Genomic DNA, 20407 nt, shown 5'->3' on the forward strand with positions numbered 1-20407 from the left:
TCGTCGGCATAAAGGCTTATCTTATGTTCATTCTTTAAGGACCAAACACCTTTAATATTCTGATTTTGCCTGATTGCCATTGCTAAAGGTTCTATAAAGATGGCAAAAAGTGATGGGGAAAGAGGACATCCCTGCCTAGTGCATCTCTGCAGATTGAAGCTAGGAGAGGTTTGATCATTTGTCCTAACTCTTGCATTAGGGGATTTATATAAGATCTTAATCCAGTTAATAAAGATTGGTCCAAAGCCGAATTTACTTAAAGTAGCTAGTAGAAATTTCCAGTTAACTCTGTCAAACGCTTTTTCCGCATCCAGAGATACTATAATTGTTTCTAAATGATTAATGTTGGAATAATCTATTAAATTGATAAATCTACGCATATTGGTAGAGGAATGTCTGCCTTTTATAAAACCCGTTTGGTCAGGGTGAATTATAAGAGGAGTTATTTTCTCTAACCTTCCTGCTAAGGCTTTGCAGATTATTTTTAAGGTCAACATTTATCAATGATATGGGGCGATAACTAGATGGTAATGTGGAGTCTTTGCCTGTTTTTAACAGTACGATAATGTCACGGGGTGACGAAGGCCGGAACTACAAGTCGGGAAGTTGTTGTGGCGGGGAGCACTTCCGGTGTAACACAAGGCCGGTTCCGGGGATACACGGAAGCCGGAAAAGCGCCGCGAACGAAAGCGAATGAGGGTAATCGCTGGCAGCTGTGCGGGGAAAAATGTCAACAGGTGATTGGGACATGTAGCAGGAAGGTGGCTCATAAAAGGACATTTTGGAGGTGAGGAAAGGAAGGAGGAGAAGAGAGGAGATGTGAGGCACGCAGCACGTGAGCGGCCGCGGATGCGGAGGGAGGCCGCGGGAGAGAGAGAGAGAGAGAGAGAGAGAGAGCGAGAAAGAGAGAAGACTTCGGCTGGATTGCGGGTGTAAGCCTTGGTTGCACCGTGAGTCTGTTGAATTGCAATTTTATTGTGGAAATGAGCACGAGTGAAACCTTACAGTGTGTGGTGGATATGCGAGTGTGGGAATTGTTTCTGCTGTTCACTCGTAGTCACAGCTGTTCATTAACCTCTTCTCTGCCTGAGCCCTGTGAGTGTACAGCTGCGCTGGTGAAATACTATTAACCTCTTCTCTGCCATCCAGCCCTGTGAGTGTACAGCTATGCTGTTGAGATACGTTACCTCTTCTCTGCCCGAGCCCTGCGAGTGTACAGCTGCGCTGGTGAAATACTATTAACCTCTTCTCTGCCATCCAGCCCTGTGAGTGTACAGCTATGCTGTTGAGATACGTTACCTCTTCTCTGCCCGAGCCCTGCGAGTGTACAGCTACGCTGGTGAGATACGTTACCTCCTCTCTGCCTGAGCCCTGTGAGTGTACAACTGCATTGGTGAAATACCATTAACCTCTTCCCTGCCTGAGCCTGGTGCGGAGATACTTGAAGAGAACGCTGAAGACGAGAACGCGGAAGCTGTGAATTATGTTCATTCCTCTCTGTCTGAAGGTGCTGAGATACGCGAAGAGCTCGCTGAAGACGAGAACGCGGAAGCTGTGAATTATGTTCATTCCTCTCTGTCTGAAGGTGCTGAGATACGCGAAGAGCTCGCTGAAGAAGAGAACGCGGAAGCTGTGAATTATATTCATTCCTCTCTCTGTCTGAATGTGCTGAGATACGCGAAGTGCTCGCTGAAGAAGAGAACGCGGAAGCTGTGAATTATGTTCATTCCTCTCTCTGTCTGAAGGTGCTGAGATACGCAAAGAGCTCGCTGAAGAAGAGAACGCGGAAGCTGTGAATTATGTTCATTCCTCTCTCTGTCCGAAGGTGTTGAGATACACGAAGAGAACGCGGAAGCTGTGAATTCTGTTCATTCCTCTCTCTGTCTGAAAGTGCTGAGATACGCGAAGAGCTCGCTGAAGAAGAGAATGCGGAAGCTGTGAATTATGTTTCATTCCTCTCTCTGTCTGAAGGTGCTGAGATACGCAAAGAGCTCGCTGAAGAAGAGAACGCGGAAGCTGTGAATTATGTTCATTCCTCTCTCTGTCTGAAGGTGCTGAGATACGCGAAGAGAACGCTGAAGAAGAGAACGCGGAAGCTGTGAATTATGTTCATTCCTCTCTCTGTCCGAAGGTGTTGAGATACACGAAGAGAACGCGGAAGCTGTGAATTCTGTTCATTCCTCTCTCTGTCTGAAAGTGCTGAGATACACGAAGAGAACGCTGAAGAAGAGACTTTTTAAGATTTGTTTTTATTATTTAATAAAAAGTATATTTATTTTGAATTCTGTGTCTGCCTTTCCCTTCGTGTCCACGGCCAACTCCTCAGGGGCGGCACGCAAGCGAGGGGTGGGCGGCCCGCTGGCGCTCCACCCCGACCTGTGACATAAATGGCGTAGTCGGCAGGATTGCCGCCCTGAGTTGAGCGACCGTGGGCCGAAGGTATGGCGACCAATTTTCTTTCCTCTTTTTTTTGTTTGTTTTTGCTTTGGCTCTCTTTTTTTTTTTTTTTTTTTCTCGGCGTCTCGCTCCAGGGACTGGAGCGGATTGGTGGGGGAGGATGTCACGGGGTGACTAAAAAACGGAACCTTATGTGTGAAAATTGTGGACGGGGAGCGCTTCCAGCGTAACACGAGGCCGGGAAAACACGGAAGCAGCGAGAAGCAATGGAAGAGAGTTGATGAGCGTGATTGCTGGCAGCTGGGCAGCGGGAAGGATCCTGAAGGGGCGATTGGACTGAGTGGCAGATAAAAAGAAGCGAAGGCAGGAAGGATGAGGAGGAGGAGACGGGAGAGGGGAGGCACGCAGCACGTGAGCGGCCGCGGATGCGGAGGGAGGCCGCGAGAGGGAAAGAGAGAGAGAAAGAGAGAGACTGAAAGAGAGAGACAGAGAAGATTTCGGCTGGATTGCGGGTGTAAGCCTTGGTTGCACCGTGAGTCTGTTGAATTGCAGTTTTATTGTGGAAATGAGCACGAGTGAAACCTTACAGTGTGTGGTGAATATACAAGTGTGGGAATTGTTTCTGCTGTTCACTCGCAGTCACAGCTGTCCATTAACCTCTTCTTTGCCTGAGCCCTGTGAGTGTACAGCTACGCTGGTGAGATAAGTAACCCCTTCTCTGCCTGAGCCCTGTGAGTGTACAGCTGCGCTGGTGAAATACTATTAACCTCTTCTCTGCCTGAGCCCTGTGAGTGTACAGCTGCGCTGGTGAAATACTATACCTCTTCTCTGCCTGAGCCCTGTGAGTGTACAGCTACGCTGGTGAGATATGTAACCTCTTCTCTGCCTGAGCCCTGTGTTGAGATCCACGAAGAGCTCGCTGAAGAAGAGAACGCGGAAGCTGTGAATTATGTTCATTCCTCTCTCTGTCTGAAGGTGCTGAGATACGCGAAGAGCTCGCTGAAGAAGAGAACGCGGAAGCTGTGAATTATGTTCATTCCTCTCTCTGTCCGAAGGTGTTGAGATACATGAAGAGAACGCGGAAGCTGTGAATTATGTTCATTCCTCTCTCTGTCTGAAAGTGCTGAGATACACGAAGAGAACGCTGAAGAAGAGACTTTTTAAGATTGTTTTTATTATTTAATAAAGAGCCTATTTATTTTGAATTCTGTGTCCGCCTTTTCCCTTTGTGTCCACGGTCAGCTCCTCAGGGGCGGCACGCAAGCGAGGGGTGGGCGGCCCGCTGGCGCTCCACCCCGACCTGTGACAATAATGTTTGCAGAGTTCATGGTTGATGTTAAATAGTTTTCTTCTTTAATTTGTGTAACCATTTTGAAAAAAGTTGGATTCTGTCTATTTCTGCACACAAATGCACATTCCTCTTGAAATCCAAAGCTTTTAGCCCCCGAACTCATGCATGGTAAATCAGGACTCTCTTCAAACTAAATGACCGGCCTGGTGCCACCAGGTCTGGGTTTAGATTGCTCTCTGACACCCTTTTACGACTCTGCAATCCTCTCAGAGACACTCCAGAACCTAAAACCAACATGTTTCTTTCCCTGTGGTCAGCTTCAAAGAGACCCACAGAAGAGATAAGGACTTTCTCCTGACAAACAGTCCAACACACACACCCAAACTTTGAACATTAAACTCATCATAAAGTCATTTCTAAAGGTATATGATATATTTTGTGATGTGTTGCATGTTTCCCATGTTACAATAGCATAGCCATGATTTTTCTAGTCATGTAAGTGAACTTAAAATGCTTATAACATGCATATCTTATATATTGTGTATTCCTATAATCTTCATATGACGTGTTTGATATCTCTGGAATTCTCTCAATCTAACGGAGTCGAATTCCGATAGCAGAATGCAGTAATGTGCATTGTATTACATATTTCATATTTCTGGAGCCGAACGGCTCAATCCAATCTCCTCATGACTCATTCCAGTGGGCGTCACCCACAGGACAAAGGAACTTCTTCCCGCTCGAAAATCTCAGGAGATGATTTGCCCTCCCCGCAAAAAGGGGCGTGGACGGGATTCCCTCAAAAGACGGAACTTACCCGTTTCTCACTCTCTTCTGTAAAACTTCGGGAAAACACCAACTTCGGACAGGCTTCGGCCACAGTCTTAGGACGCACACTTCCGACCTTTCTTTTCTTTACTAAGTTTTATTTTCATATTCGCCTCTCCCTCCACGAGGGAGATGAACTCTGAATTATTTCTTTGACTTTTCCTACGTTCAGTGAAGTGAACAGCCGGCAACTTTAACTTTGAGTAGACTTAAACTTCCCGCGACCGCGCTCGCCCGGAAGAGACGAGAAAGAACGCCCAGCTCCGAAAGACACACACGCGCCGTCTTTCCACAGCAACACAAAAGACTATATGCAAGTATAAGCTTATCAAGCTTTTAATGCGTTAAGATTGTTTGCCCCTGATTAAGGTGATTTGATTTATTGTTGTCTCTCTCAAAGGTTACCTTGTCTGTGATTTTTGCCATACTGTGTCATCCTGACATTTTGCTTTCACTTTCTCTCGTTCTTTCCTTTCTCAATCTTTCTCTCATTTTCTCAATCTCTCTCACTCCCATTTTCGTTATTCGTGGTCATGTATTGTTTTTACTGTTTGTATTGCTATATACACGCATATTTACTCTGGGTGAATCGTAGTTATGTTTTCCTTAGTTTTGCATGTATTAAAATCCATTATATTCTTGATTGCTTCTGTCTAAATGCTTCCATTACAAAGTTAATGATTTGTTGATCCTAGCTACAAAGCTTTACGATTTGTTACTTTTCAGTAACCTACATTTTATAAGGACAGGAGAATAGTTTCCATGGCCAGAAACAATTTTTCCTGAAATTATAAGAAGTGATAACTTTGAGAAGTTGATAAGTTCATCTTACGGCCGTTTGCTGGACAAACAGATAACTAAATTAATTCCAAGGTTATCTCATGCAATCGATCTGTAAAAAGACTATTGATATATTAATGACGAACCATAACCCGTTGTGGTAATCATTCATATATACAATCGATCTATTTTCAGCTTCGATAATTTAATGTAACTGTAATATGCGATATATATATATATATATATATATATATATATTAATCATATTCCTGATTAATTATAAAAATTCCCTATATATATATATATATCATTTGAGCTAATGTTAATGCAGTATCAATGCGGCTACAAAGGCAATGTTACATAATACAGATATAACTACAGTGATGTTGAACCCGTCCGTTATTGCTGTGGAAAGAAATCACGCTTAGGCGATTATTCATGGTCTCTTGTTGAAATTACCTTGTTGATGCTTTTACACTTTTAAACGTCCTTTTAATGTTCGATGGTTGAAGGGTGAGTAGAATATAATCTCATTCTACCCAGTTAAAAACAAAACAAACAACACGCATTATTGCGTTTGTAGCCAATGATAATAATCTCTCTCTGGGGCGTGCCTTATTTTACGTGGCCTATAAAGATAGCCTTAGGTGTGGTAGGAAGGTGCGTCTCATAAGCTATGTTTCCATCAACACGTTTTTATCCGAATTATGTGATATCGAATGAAAAATGCCTTATGGAAACAGTAAAATTCGATTGAATTTCTTGAATATCGACTAAAATGAAATACGGTCGGTCTCATCGGATTTTATCTTGATCGATGTACGGTTTTATGCGATAAACGCTGATGGAAACGTTATTTGCCGAATAAATAATGGATTGCGATTAAGTTTTAGGTCATTTTATGGGTACAACCCGCCACAAAAGAAGAAGTTTTAGTTAATTTCCGCCCAGTTTGCACCCATGGCCGGTGTCAACAAAGTGGACAAACGAGGAGACGAGATACTTTTTGAATTTAATTTAACAGAAAAATAAAACGGCTATTATAGCAAAAATATAAGAAGTGCCATAATAGTCAAATAATGTCGCTATCAGCGGTCACATAAGCACCTAGAGTCCTGCAATGGGTTGGGTACCCACATTAAAGTGGCTAAAACGGGTGGATTGTGACATTCCTAAAATTCACAGGCGGGGATGCGGGCGGGTAGCGGATGAAAAATATGTGCAATATTTGTATGTCTAAATTGCCATTACACACTCGCAAATATGTGTTTTGGGCATCCTTAAAAATATTCTTGTTTGCCGTTACCCGACCGATCCTGTCAATTTAGGACCCACCCAATTAATTTTTTCCCCCTTTTAGTCCGACCGACTGGCCGGTTGTAAACTTGCGTTAAGATCGACCGATTTATTTATTTATTTTTTACTCTTCAAACAACTAATACAAATGCAATAAAATAATATTAATTATATTTTAGTAGGCCTAAGTATTGTGTAGGCTACGCTCTTTCTTTTAAATAAAAACCCGTCAATCAAGCAAAATAATATTCAATGATTGTAGGGCAGGCTAATAAGCCTTTGTGTTGTAGCCCAGTCATTAAAAAACGATTTAGTTTCATATTTAAATAAAATTATTTATATATTTTTTTATATTTATATATATATATATATATATATATATATATATATATATTATTTATTTATATTTATATATATATTTTTATTTTATTTTTTTATTTATATATATATATATATATATATATATATATATATATATATATATACACACAAATTTCATGTTGATTATATGAAAAGTGAAAGACTTTCTTTAAAGTGAATTTCGTTTTGTATTAATTGTATCTTAATTTTAATCAATGTTTAATCAACCATTTTCCTGGATTTAATAAATAAGAGCTAAATATAGCAGGCAATAATCAGGACACGGAGAGGCGCCCGCGCGTGAACTGGAGGTAGCCTAGGCTACTTGAATGGCCCAAAACAAAGCGCACTTTAGCGCTCATTAGCCCATTCATGAGGCTAATGTGATGAATCATTGAAATGTTGATGTTGAGAGAGATGCGAGATAAATAAAGCACTTTAAATGGAATGATTTTAGCTTGTGTGCGATTTATCGCGGGCACGGGTCAGATCTGGTGCTGAACTTTGCGGGTACGGGCGGGGGCGGGTCTCCAAAAATGGACCCGTGCAGGACTCTGCACTATTACAACTTGTGCAATATTGATCATTTGTTGCTAGATGGCGCGATCCATTTTGTCTAGCAAAACTTTGTTCGCAAACGTTTGCTTGAATCTTGTGCGATTCAGTGCGAAAATGAATGGAAACACCTTAAATTGTCTCAAATCAATTCGATATACCAATTTGATCGTGAAACAGCATGTGACGTCATTACGCACAGGTTTTTATTCGCTTTAAAGCCGTTTGATGGAAACACACTTTCACCAGCTTTATTCACATGATTTTTTTTACCGAACTTCAGATAATTCGATTGACAAGTTGATGGAAACATAGCTATAGTCACGGGTGACGTCATCCATTTCCGGTGTGTCGCGGGAGTGTTTTGTCTGGTAAGGAGCTGCAGTCGCGGCTGTATTCCTGAACGTTTGTATTGAACTGGGTTTTATGTACTTATTTGGCTCGCGTATCTCTCTAATGTGGACTGAGGAAGCCTGCGGTACAACGCATGTGGTACCCGATTGATTTTACGTCCTGGAGTTTAAATGCCCTGTACATCGCAAGCAGTTTAAACCGGTAGGTTGTGTTAATTTATTGTTTGTTGCACTAAGGGTCTGGATTGAAGACTTTAAATTTGTATTTATCTTTCTAGTTTACAGACTGAGGGAGAAACATTGCAGTGGGTTTCTCGTCGGGGCTTTTGTGGCTGTCTTCGTATATGCTGGCTGTTATACCACTGATTATCGTTCAGTATTGTGCTGCATACGGTTACGTTACAGACTGTCGCTGCGCTGGCTCGACTGCAAGAATGGATGCATAATCTACCGCGAACTGCATTCATGTGCTGCTGTGGTATACTTGTGTTTATTTCTGTTTAAAGCTGGACACTTGCAACATCAGCTGTCTGGTAGCCTGGCGTGCCGCAGATTCGATACGGTGGCCTAACGTTACTCTCGCTTTGAGGCATCAAATGGTTTAACCATCCAGCAGTCATCATCTTGATCTGGTTTCTCTTGGAGTGGTGTAACAATATATAATTTGAATTATTCTTTGTTTATTCTGTTTTGCTTTCTTTCTTTGTTTATGTGAACCCATTGCTTTAAAACATTTAGTATTCTTTTGTTGTAGATTTGTTTTGTTTTTCTGAATTTATTATTATTTTGTTGTGTCAACCAAGTTTCTGTGAACTGGTTGTTAACCGACCATTTTCTTTTTTTGATTAGATTTGTGAATTTGTATTTTTTTTGCCATCCACCGTTTCAGGGAACTGGTCTATTAGTGGATGGCAACCAGACGTGTGTGTAATTGCTCTTAATCCATTGAGTACTTAGTTTTATAAGAATGTACGTGAGTGTGTATATTTGATCGTATGTTTAACGTGTAATTCTGCTTCCTCTCCAGTTGTTGGGGTGATCAGGATTCGTGTCTTTGTGGATGAGTCTCTCTCTCTGCTTGGTGGTGGTCTCTTCCGATTGCAGTGTTCCACATTTGTGGTCTGAAGTGTGAGTGCACGAGTGTTTGCTGTGTCATTTTCAGAGAATGAGCGAGTAGTCCCCAACCCTGGAGTGGAGGCCGAATTGTGTGTGTTTGTGTGTATTTTTATTTGCATATTTATACATGTACTAATGGTGCCCAAATAAAAACTGTAATTTTGTATTTCATCTCTGTCTCGGGTCTTCTCAGCCGCAACCGAACCTGTGTGCTTTAAGTTAATCTTATCAGGCGATTCCCCGGTAAATTTGCCTCCCGGGGTAGCGTAGTCGGGTATCTCAGAGGGGTAGAATTTAAGTCTGCCTTCTGGGGGTGAGGCAACTCTCTCCCTGGGGCCTATACCATGAAGCCGGTTTAGGTGGCTAGCCAGCTATGTTTCAGTTTAGTTTCCGCCAACCCTGGGTTTTAGGTACTATGAAAGTAGCTTGGCTTTAATCGGTGTTCGTTGCCATGGTATCTTACGCTGCACGGCTAACCTGCTCTGGGGCAGGTTATGTTCTGGATTCAAGATCTCAGACTTAAGTTTGACCAATCAGCTGAGAGCAAAGAAACATATAGGTGACGTAACTTATTCCCAGTGTCTGTTGCAATGACTTCACCTTTTCTTCCAAATCCTGTGACATCTCAGCGCAAATTGTTTGACGAGCACTTAGAGAAAGAGTTTTTAGCCAGACAAAATCCCCTTGCCTTTCCTGATAGTTACTTGTATGAAAGATACAGATTTTCCGCGGAAGGAATGTCTTATCTTTGCGAACTTCTTGAGCCGCACAAAGAATTTAACACGTCGAATTCATGCACTTACTGTACCGCAAATATTGCGTTGCGTTTTTTTTGTTGCAAGTGGTACATACTTGCACGCTGGGTGACGCACAGAAGCTATAGGGGAAAACACGGTTTGTCGAACCATTCGCAAGGTGGTATAGTGAATAGTTTCATTAATAGTGTTCCCCGGACATTTATCGGCCATGTCCATAAAAGAGGGCTTTTATAAAATTGCCGGTAAGATATATTGATAGGGTGACATCACATGAACACATTTTATTTTATTTTTTTCAAAAAGCAAATTGCACAAATGTACTACACAATATAATACATGTTAAGAATTATTTTAAATCTTTATTATTATTCTGTTAATCTTATGATAGGATTCCCTAGCTTTCTTAGTAGTACAAATACGTTCTATATTTATGTAAAATTATGTATATATGTATGTGTAGCCTATGTGTAATATAGCATATAGCCTATTTTTATAATATATAAAAAATGTGCATGTATCATTTTTTATATATTATAAAAATAGGCTAGGCATAGGCTATATTACACATATAGGCTACACATACATACATAATTTTACATAAATATAGAACGTATTTGTTTAACTTACACATTAACAATCGGCAATCTTTCTCCAACAGTCTTCTCTTGCTTTGGCAGCAGAGACCGTATTGTTTCGAGCTTGAAATACATATTTAAATTCATCGTAATTCTGAATGATTATCTCTTGCTCCTCCGCGGGAAAATATATCGCTCACGCTCTACCCGCGATTGGTTGTTCAGTGTCGACGTCACTCTCGTATGTGCACGCGCGCGTGGAGTAATCAATAGCCAGCAGCCATGTCACCCTGTAGCCCAAGACTGGTTGCCCACTGAAGCTAAGCAGGGCTGAGCCTGGTTAGTACCTGGATGGGAGACCTCCTGAGAAAAACCAGGTTGCTGCTGGAAGAGGTGTTAGTGAGGCCAGCAGGGGGTGCTCACCCTGTGGTCTGTGTGGGTCCTAACACCCCAGTGTAGTGATGGGGACACTATACTGCCAAAAGAGCACCGTCCTTCGGATGAGACGTTAAACCGAGGTCCTGACTCTCTGTGGTCATTAAAAATCCCAGGATGTCTTTCGAAAGAGTAGGGGTGTAACCCCGGCATCCTGGCCAAATTTGCCCCTTGGCCTCTGTCCATCATAGCCTCCTAATCATCCTCATATACTGATTGGCTTCATCACTGTCTCCTCTCCACCAGTAAGCTGGTGTGTGGTGGGCGTTCTGGCGCAATATGGCTGCCGTCGCATCATCCAAGTGGATGCTGCACATTGGTGGTGGTTGAGGAGATTCCCCCCTTCCATGTAAAGCGCTTTGAGTGCCGAGAAAAGCGCTATATAAATGTAATGAATTATTATTATTATTATTATTATTATCATCATAGCTTAAGGATCAAAGCCTGAGTTGACAGAGAAAGTTGATGAGCTGCATCATGGTACCAATAAAGCCTGATTGCATCGGTTTGGTTTTGTCAACTCAAAACTAATCCTGTAACCTCGAGTTTGTTCAGCTACCTTCATGGTACAGGCCCCTGGTGTAGACTTTCAAATTTATGCCCATTTCAAACCAACACGCCGCTACACGTTCATAGAGCAAGCCTTTCAATGATTGTTTACAGCTTAACAGAAGTTACACCCATAATTTGCACAAAGCGTCATGAGGCGTAGGAATAAGGTGGATAGTAGGGATGAGCGAGTACAGCATTATCTGTATCTGTTAACCATATGAATTATCTGTATCTGTATCCGGACTGGGCGGGGCCTAACCCGGAAGTGGGCGGGATTTAACCCGGAAGTGGGTCGGGTTGTCTTGAAAAGGGCGGGGCTTTAACCGGTATGTTATTTTAAGCATGCAATTGATATGGGTTGATCAGAAATTGTTATATTTATTGCTGATTAGAAAACTATTTACATGACAGCATCAGCATTGAGCTTCAGATCAATGGTTTTGATCACGATAACAAACGAACTACAGAACAAGTTTTGCAACAATGAATACAACACATGCGGTTGCAATTATGAAGTAAAATGTAATGAACAAGAGTTTTCATCTCAACTAGGGCTGGCCGGGTGATATGGACCAAAAGTCCTATCCCGATATATTTAGGCTGAATTTCGATACACGATATATATATCCTGATATTTTTTATTTTTCATGTTTTATTTTTGTCAAAATTTGTTAACACACACACACACACACACACACACACACACACACACACACACACAAGTACTGTCCCCCTTTACTTAACATAAATTGTAAGAATATGACTAATAGTAAACTAAAGACTAGTACTAATAAACATTAGGCCTATGCTAAAGGTATTAAATAGCAGTCCCAAACTAGTTTTTGTTAATACAATGTTGGTATGAGCCACCACAGTCATTTAAAAATATAAAAAAATTACACAAAGAAAAATAGTGGCATTTTGGGGTTAATATGGAAACGACAGTTACCATGGTGAATACACAATACTAACAAGAACTGTTAATGAAACATGGAAACTGCTCCTGGTGAATAGAATGAAAATCATACCTGCATTACTTTTATTTCGTGTAATTTACAACGTAACGCGGCGTTGCATGCTCGTAGTTTCTTTTGTACTATACAGTGAGGCGATACACAGCGCGCGCCGCCGCATTTGCGCGTGCAATTGAGTGTGCGCTACGACTACAGTATAACGGCTGACAGGACAAGAAAGTCTGTTTTTCTGAGGTGAAAGACTTTATTTCATGTTATAACATAACATGCTCTAAACACGCACGCAAAGTGGAAAAGGAGCGGCGGGGGCGCGGGGAGCAGTGCAGAGAGCTCCGGGTCAGCAGCTGCTTAGAGCAAGGATCACAGCGCAAATTTGAATTATATCGATATATGCGATATGGTCTAATTCCATATCGCATTTAATATATATATATATATATATATATATATTCTTTATATCGATATCGCCCAGCCCTAATCTCAACATAACTTTCTTTTTTTTTTTTTTTTTGAGCACAGATATTGACTCGTATTACTCGTATAATACTCGTACTCGACAAAAGTGCTTTATCCGTACCGGATACTCGTTTCAGCCGAGTATCCGGCTCAACTCTGGTGGATAGTGTTTTGTATGAATGAGTGATCAGGATCATTTTATCATTTTGTTGCAAAAACTATAGGCTACAAGATCCAGTTCTCAAAAGTATCATGAACAAATGTTTTGTATGTGTTATGTGGCCTTATTTCTTATTATTTTTTCAAAAACAACTCGAACGTTTTTTTCTTCCTCAAGAATACAGTCATGTTGCTCGCATATCGTAGCCCTGTTTGTGCTGAAGACAGAGTTATGATACTATAAATGTTAGCCATTTATATGTTTAGCAACTGAAAAGACTAGTCTAAGTTACTGGAGTTGACATCGATCTATGATCTATATTGTGTTCTTTTAATGGCTGGATGTGTTGCTTGAGCATTACATTTTACTTCAGAGCTGAGCAACATTAACTGAAATGGAGAAATCGAAAGAATATTTTGCTGATAAAATTTGTCAAAATCAGGGGCCTGAGAAACTGTAACTGCTGGACTTGGAATTTGCGGTCAAATCTTAACTTTTGGTGGACATGGTTTTTGTAGTTAGGGAGGAGGCCACTCCCATAGCACACATCTCTAACCACTGAAGCTTGAATTCTTTTCAGTGTCCTTTTCCATCGTTCCCACAGCCAGTTAAAATTTGTGAAAGCCCTTCTGGCTTGAACGCTTATCCACCTCTAACTGTAAGTGGATTAAACAAACTCAGTCTTGAAATCACTCAGAACTTACAGAAAAGGGTGACATGGACCCAAAAGTTGGCCAAGAGGCCTTACTTTTAGGATCATAGGGGTTTAAATGTATTCCTCGTCACCAGAAGGATCAGCATCCTTAACATTCCTTTCTGAATCAGTTGCAGAAAGTTCAGAACAAAGCAAAAGTCCAGCCTCAGTTAAAATTCAATCAATCACCTTTGTTTTAAAATATTTTTTTCAGTAAGGATCTAGAAATATGTATTAAAAAGTACTCTACTATATGAAAAAAAGGTCATCCTTACAATACTTCTCTAAAAACTGCAAGAGATGGAGTGCCCAAAAAGCTCTTTAATTCAAATTGGGCCATCTTGGTTGATGTCAAGAATCAACACTAATCTTTTGTAATCACAATATCTGACAGATAAAAATAAATTCAGATCAATCTCTTAAAGTCAAATCATTTAACTTCGATTTTAATGGAAATAATTTAGTTACAACGGACCCTACTTTATACATTTCTTGTATAGAAGAGATATAACTTGATGTCAGGATGGACGATGGGTTGTGACAGTCAAGTAGTGGTGCAAGTTCTTCCCTAAAGTGTGTATGTGTGTCTGTGCTAAGAGGGATTTGTCCTGGAAGATTGATTTTAGGAGCATTCCAAAGATTAAGAAAACTCTTCAAGACAGGACTTAAAAGGGAGTTAAATCTCAAAACTCAACTTCACAAGAGATTAGCCAACTCTTCCCATAAGTTTCTCCATTTCTGTCTGAAAGACAAACTACACAGTCCTCTAAAAAAGGTTTCTTGATCTCAGTTCTCACTTATCAAGACTTTTCTTTTTACTAAATCCTTTCATCTTTCCACTTTTTTAAAACAGTCTTACACACTTCTTTTTACAACCACTTTCACACACTCCACTCACACATTCCCTCTTCCCTTCTTTCTTAAAGTTATAAACTGAGGGTTTAAATAAGGCTTCTTGTAACGACCAACACCTGTGATCACCAATTAACCCGGTCAACACAATTCAGCCCATTAATGGATTTCTTTCCACATTAAACCAGCAGAGGGGGATAGAAAACTCAAAGTAAACAATACATACTGCCACATATGCAGGAAATGTGATCCTTTTGGAGACATTTATCCCTGGTTTCACAGACACCCCTTTTTTTTCAAATCTCCATTTGTCTGAATGAAATAAAAGAATGGCTCAACTCCAATTTTCTAAAACCAAACATGGACAAGAGTGAAGTCATTATTACGGAAACTGCATCGCTTACTAGCAAAATTCGTACTGACTTTGCCAGTGATATTGCTGGTACTCTCATCAAACCATCCAGTAGTGTAAAAAAAAAAATCTATTTTTATTTTCCATTCCTCTCTCACGTCTCTGTTCCTTCATTAATGTTAAATACGCTGAAATGGTTATCCATGCTTTTGTTTCATCCCGTCTTGACTACTGTAATGCCCTTTTTATTGGTTTACGTGCTAGCTCCATTGTCAGACTGCAATACATTCAAAACTCTGCTGCAAAATACTCACCCACTCCAAGCGTTTTACCCATATCACCCCTATTCTTTTCAATCTCCACTGGCTACCGGTGGCTTATTGTATCGAGTACAAAATACTACTGCTCACTTTCAAATGAGCTTGAATGGCTTGACTCCTAGCTATCTCTGTAATCTGCTTCTCCCGTACATCCCGACCCAATCACTTCGCTCATCTGAATCTGGCCTTATCTCTGTCCCTCGGTGTCGCCTCTCTTCTACGGGAGGTAGGTCATTTAGCGTTATTGCACCCAAACTCTGGAATTACTTCCTTCAGTCACTCTGCTGAATTATTATTAATGTTTCTGAATTCAAATCCCCACTCAAAACCCATTTGTTCTCTGAATGTTACCTTTCATAAGACACCCACACACAATTGGCAGCTGATTTTGACCTGTTTTTTGAGGATGTTTTCATGCTCTTAAAAATATGCTTATGGGTTTTTTAACAGTGCTGCGAGAAATTGTTACTTAAAAGATGCAGAACCCAATCCTGGTCATTTCGGAACATTTATTTGCAGATTTGCACTACGCCACTGCCGGCAACATCACACACACAATGCTCAATGCTGTATACGTTACCATCAGTGTTGGGCAAGCTACTTGAAAAATGTAGTGAGCTAAGCTAGCAGTTACTCTACATTAAATGAAGCTTCACTACACTGAAGCTACCACCCTGGAAAATGTAGCAAGCTAAGCTACAGGAACATGGCAAAAGTAGTTCACTACATCTAAGCAATTTTTTTAAATTACATTTTTATATTGAACCAACTTCATTCCAAATCAATGCTATCTCAGTGATCAATAAAACTGTAAGTCAAACAGATAGGCAAGCATAATTGTTTAGTTCAATTGTTTATTCAACAACTGTTCCAAACCAATTTGGCAACAAAAACAAACAAACAAAAAACGTGATCCACATAATAACAAAACCAGGTGTCGAGAGTGTCTGTATGTGTACGTATGCATATGCACATGTGTTTGCCTGGGTATGCACAATTTAGACTTGGTCACATTTGCAGGACTAACTGTAAGTTAATTTAAAACTCAACTCAGCTCAAACTACAGTAGCAAAAGAATTAAAACCTGCTCCAAACAACATGAAAAAAAAAAAAAAAAAAAAACCTTCCTCTAAATCAGGGGTTCCCAAACTTTTCCATGACAAGGCTCCCCAAATAGGTTCTGGCAAAGGCCGCCCTTTTGCAGGATGTGTTATTGAACCCATCGACAATACTACGGCAAATGTAGAAATAAATAAATAAAACATCTAGGTGAACATCAGATTATGTGATAATGTTTGATTCCAGCCAATCAGAAAGATTATAGAGATGCACCGATTACAATTTTCTAGGCCGATTCCGATTTTTCATTGAGTTTGACCTGCCGATACAGATTTTAGCCGATTCTGATTTCATTTTTTTAACCACTTTACAGCACACCCAAATATTTATTTTCTATATAATATATATATATATATATATATATATATATATATATATATATATATATATATATATATATAAAACACAACTTTATTTTAATCAGTTTGGGTAAAAGTATTCTTTAAATATTTTTGAGTCTTTCTGATTTCTGACATAGCCTACTCTAGTTCTTGTTAAAAAAAAAACACTATACATGCAAATTATGTGCATTTTAGGTACTCTTAGTGTGAAATCATATTTATTTTGTCCATCAAAAGTGTGCTTTCACTTTAATGGAGCGTGAGCGGCGCAGCAAAAATAGACTCGGCGCCGAAACCCTCAGCTTCACTACTGCTCACGCGCTGCTCCTGCTCGCGGTGTGAATGCACTCATTGAACATGCACGCCGAAAACAATTCGCGCTGCTCGCGCTTGCGGTCTGAAACGGCCGTAATTCACAAGGTTTCCTACATGTGCGATCCGTGTGCACGTGTGATGCTGATGTTGCGCGATGTTAATCATGCGGCGCCCGAGTTGAGCTTGTGCTTCAGAAAAAGTAGCTTCAGCTTGTGTGGACGCTACCGCACTACTTTGATCAACAAAAGAGCTTTGCTACTGAAAAGCTATTTGATTCAGAAAACAGTGACGCTACCACCACACTATTAAGAAATGTAGTTAAGCTAGTAACGTCACTACTTGTAGCGACGCTACTGCCCAACACTGGTTACCATACTTTTGTTTAATATACTTTAGAGATGCACCGATGTATCGGCCAATAATCGGTCTTTAGCCGATACATTGAACAATCCAGAACAAGCACACATACAAATGAAGGCATGAGACATATAGAACATTCCCACTGAAAAAAACACTTGCATGCATACATGATATGAAGTGGTTAGATTTTAACACAATTACAATACCGAACAACAACCCCCCACCACAACTCCACACAAATGCAAAATAAATGGTGAAATTATAACAGCATTTTTAATGTCACAGCATTTTTTATTCTGAAATAAAATTGGCTTTTTCAAATAAATATTCTTCAAGGCTTTACGATGACGTCATGCACATGCGTATTACATGTTCAGTCTATAGTCTTTCAGCGGAGAATACAGCATTTTTTGTCGTTTTCGGGGATCCGTGTGAATGGGGATCGTTTTGACAATAGTGTTGTCTATACGTGGAAAACTCAAAAGGAAAAACGTATTCATTTTAAGTACATCGTTGTCGTGTAAACGTACCCATCCCTGAAATTGACAATATTTTCCATCATTTATGACACAACACTTCCTTTAGGGACAACGTTTTTCCGACAATCCATGTTTTCATTGTTATACAGTATTACACATCTTCTGAAATAGATAAACAAGCAAAGATGACGCAGGAACAAGTGACAGAAGCATTGCTTACACACGTAAGCTAACACGATCATCAAACATTCAACAGCATATGAATCAAAACTGCCTAAACTTACTAAATAAAATGTCAAATCCACAAAGAGGATCTATCTATCTATAAACACATCCATTACAATTCATACTAGTGAATATAATTAATGCATGTTATTTATTAACATTAATATCTGGTTTATTGAAAATAAGTTCATTTCAATACATTATAATGACTAAAATTCATTAAAATATAATTAATACTTACAATAAATAAAATGAATTAAATAATTTTATTTCAATAATATGCAGTATATAATAAAACTTATAAAAAAAATTTGTTTAAATACATACATTATAAATCAAATTCATTAATTAGATTTTAATACATTATTATAATAAATACAATTAATACTATTATTTAATCTATTATTTCAAATCTGTCTATCTAATATTTCCTATCTATCTATCTATCTATCTATCTATCTTTTTCTGATTGACTTCTTTAAATTTCAAACTTTGAGCGAAACTGTCTCAAACGTTTCAGACGTAAAGGCATGGGGCGAAAAGGTCTCAGACGTAATGACATCTGGCGAAATCGTCTCAGGCATCAGATGAAACCGCCTTAGAGAAAAAGGCATAGGGCAAGTCATCGGGCGAAACGTTCTCAGACGTAGAGGTATCAGGCAAAACGTTCTCAGACGTAAAGGTATCGGGCGAAACGTTCTCAGGCGTAAAGGCATCGGGCGAAACGTTCTCAAGCGTAAAGGTATCGGGCGAAACGTTCTCAGGCGTAAAGGTATCGGGCGAAACGTTCTCAGGCGTAAAGGTATCAGGCGAAACGTTCTCAGACATAAAAAGATATCGGGCGAAACGTTCTCAGACGTAAAGGTATCGGGCGAAACGTTCTCAGGCGTAAAGGTATCGGGCGAAACGTTCTCAGGCGTAAAGGTATCGGGCGAAACGTTCTCAGGCGTAAAGGTATCGGGCGAAACGTTCTCAGGCGTAAAGGCATCGGGCGAAACGTTCTCAGACGTAAAGGCATCGGGCGAAACGTTCTCAGGCGTAAAGGCATCGGGCGAAACGTTCTCAGGCGTAAAGGCATCGGGCGAAACGTTCTCAGGCGTAAAGGCATCGGGCGAAACGTTCTCAGGCGTAAAGGCATCGGGCGAAACGTTCTCAGGCGTAAAGGCATCGGGCGAAACGTTCTCAGACGTAAAGGCATCGGGCGAAACGTTCTCAGGCGTAAAGGCATCGGAAAAAACGTTCTCAGGCGTAAAGGTATCGGGCGAAACGTTCTCAGGCGTAAAGGCATCGGGCGAAACGTTCTCAGGCGTAAAGGCATCGGGCGAAACGTTCTCAGACGTAAAGACATCGGGCGAAACGTTCTCAGACGTAAAGGCATCGGGCGAAACGTTCTCAGACGTAAAGGCATCGGGCGAAACGTTCTCAGACATAAAAAGGTATCGGGCGAAACGTTCTCAGGCGTAAAGGCATCGGGCGAAACGTTCTCAGACGTAAAGACATCGGGCGAAACGTTCTCAGGCGTAAAGGCATCGGAAAAAACGTTCTCAGGCGTAAAGGTATCGGGCGAAACGTTCTCAGGCGTAAAGGCATCGGGCGAAACGTTCTCAGGCGTAAAGGCATCGGGCGAAACGTTCTCAGACGTAAAGACATCGGGCGAAACGTTCTCAGACGTAAAGGCATCGGGCGAAACGTTCTCAGACATAAAAAGGTATCGGGCGAAACGTTCTCAGGCGTAAAGGCATCAGGCGAAACGTTCTCAGATGTAAAGGCATCGGGCGAAACGTTCTCAGACGTAAAGGCATCGGGCAAAACGTTCTCAGACGTAAAGGCATCGGGCGAAACGTTCTCAGACGTAAAGGCATCGGGCGAAACGTTCTCAGGCGTAAAGGCATCGGGCGAAACGTTCTCAGGCGTAAAGGCATCGGGCGAAACGTTCTCAGGCGTAAAGGCATCGGGCGAAACGTTCTCAGACGTAAAGACATCGGGCGAAACGTTCTCAGACGTAAAGGCATCGGGCGAAACGTTCTCAGACGTAAAGGCATCGGGCGAAACGTTCTCAGACATAAAAAGGTATCGGGCGAAACGTTCTCAGGCGTAAAGGCATCGGGCGAAACGTTCTCAGGCGTAAAGGCGTTATTTTTTTTATTTATTTTTTTTAGCTGACAAAGACGCACACATCACAAGGACATGAACACGCAAAAAAAGAACACATTGCACACTACTAAATGGTCAGGGAAATAGTAAATCAACAGTGTAAATCATTACTAATAAATGGCAGACAAAAAAAATTAAAAAAAATAATTTATGTAGCAGGCCTTTTACTGTAGAGATAATGAATCCCTATCCATCCAGGTGACATTTCTTGTAGTGTTTCATGGTGTGGTACCTCTCATTGGACTACTCGGACTACTGTCATTGTCATTGCGACTCTCCACCCTGCCTCCACGTTGCCCCCTAACTGTCC

At 40.7% G+C, this 20407-nt stretch overlaps 2 long non-coding RNA genes across 2 annotated transcripts; both read left to right on the plus strand.

The window, feature by feature from the left end:
• Window positions 1-571: 571 nt before the first annotated feature.
• LOC309497505 lies at window positions 572-2282 on the plus strand. The gene is made up of 2 exons (XR_014205581.1): window positions 572-950; window positions 1586-2282. It is a non-coding gene; the product is annotated as an uncharacterized lncRNA (long non-coding RNA).
• A 270-nt stretch (window positions 2283-2552) lies between these two features.
• Window positions 2553-3602, plus strand: LOC309497518. The gene is made up of 2 exons (XR_014205594.1): window positions 2553-2929; window positions 3373-3602. It is a non-coding gene; the product is annotated as an uncharacterized lncRNA (long non-coding RNA).
• Window positions 3603-20407: the final 16805 nt, after the last annotated feature.

Source organism: Leuciscus leuciscus, assembly GCF_965113295.1.
Source record: "Leuciscus leuciscus genome assembly, chromosome: 4".
Classification (NCBI taxonomy): domain Eukaryota; kingdom Metazoa; phylum Chordata; class Actinopteri; order Cypriniformes; family Leuciscidae; genus Leuciscus; species Leuciscus leuciscus.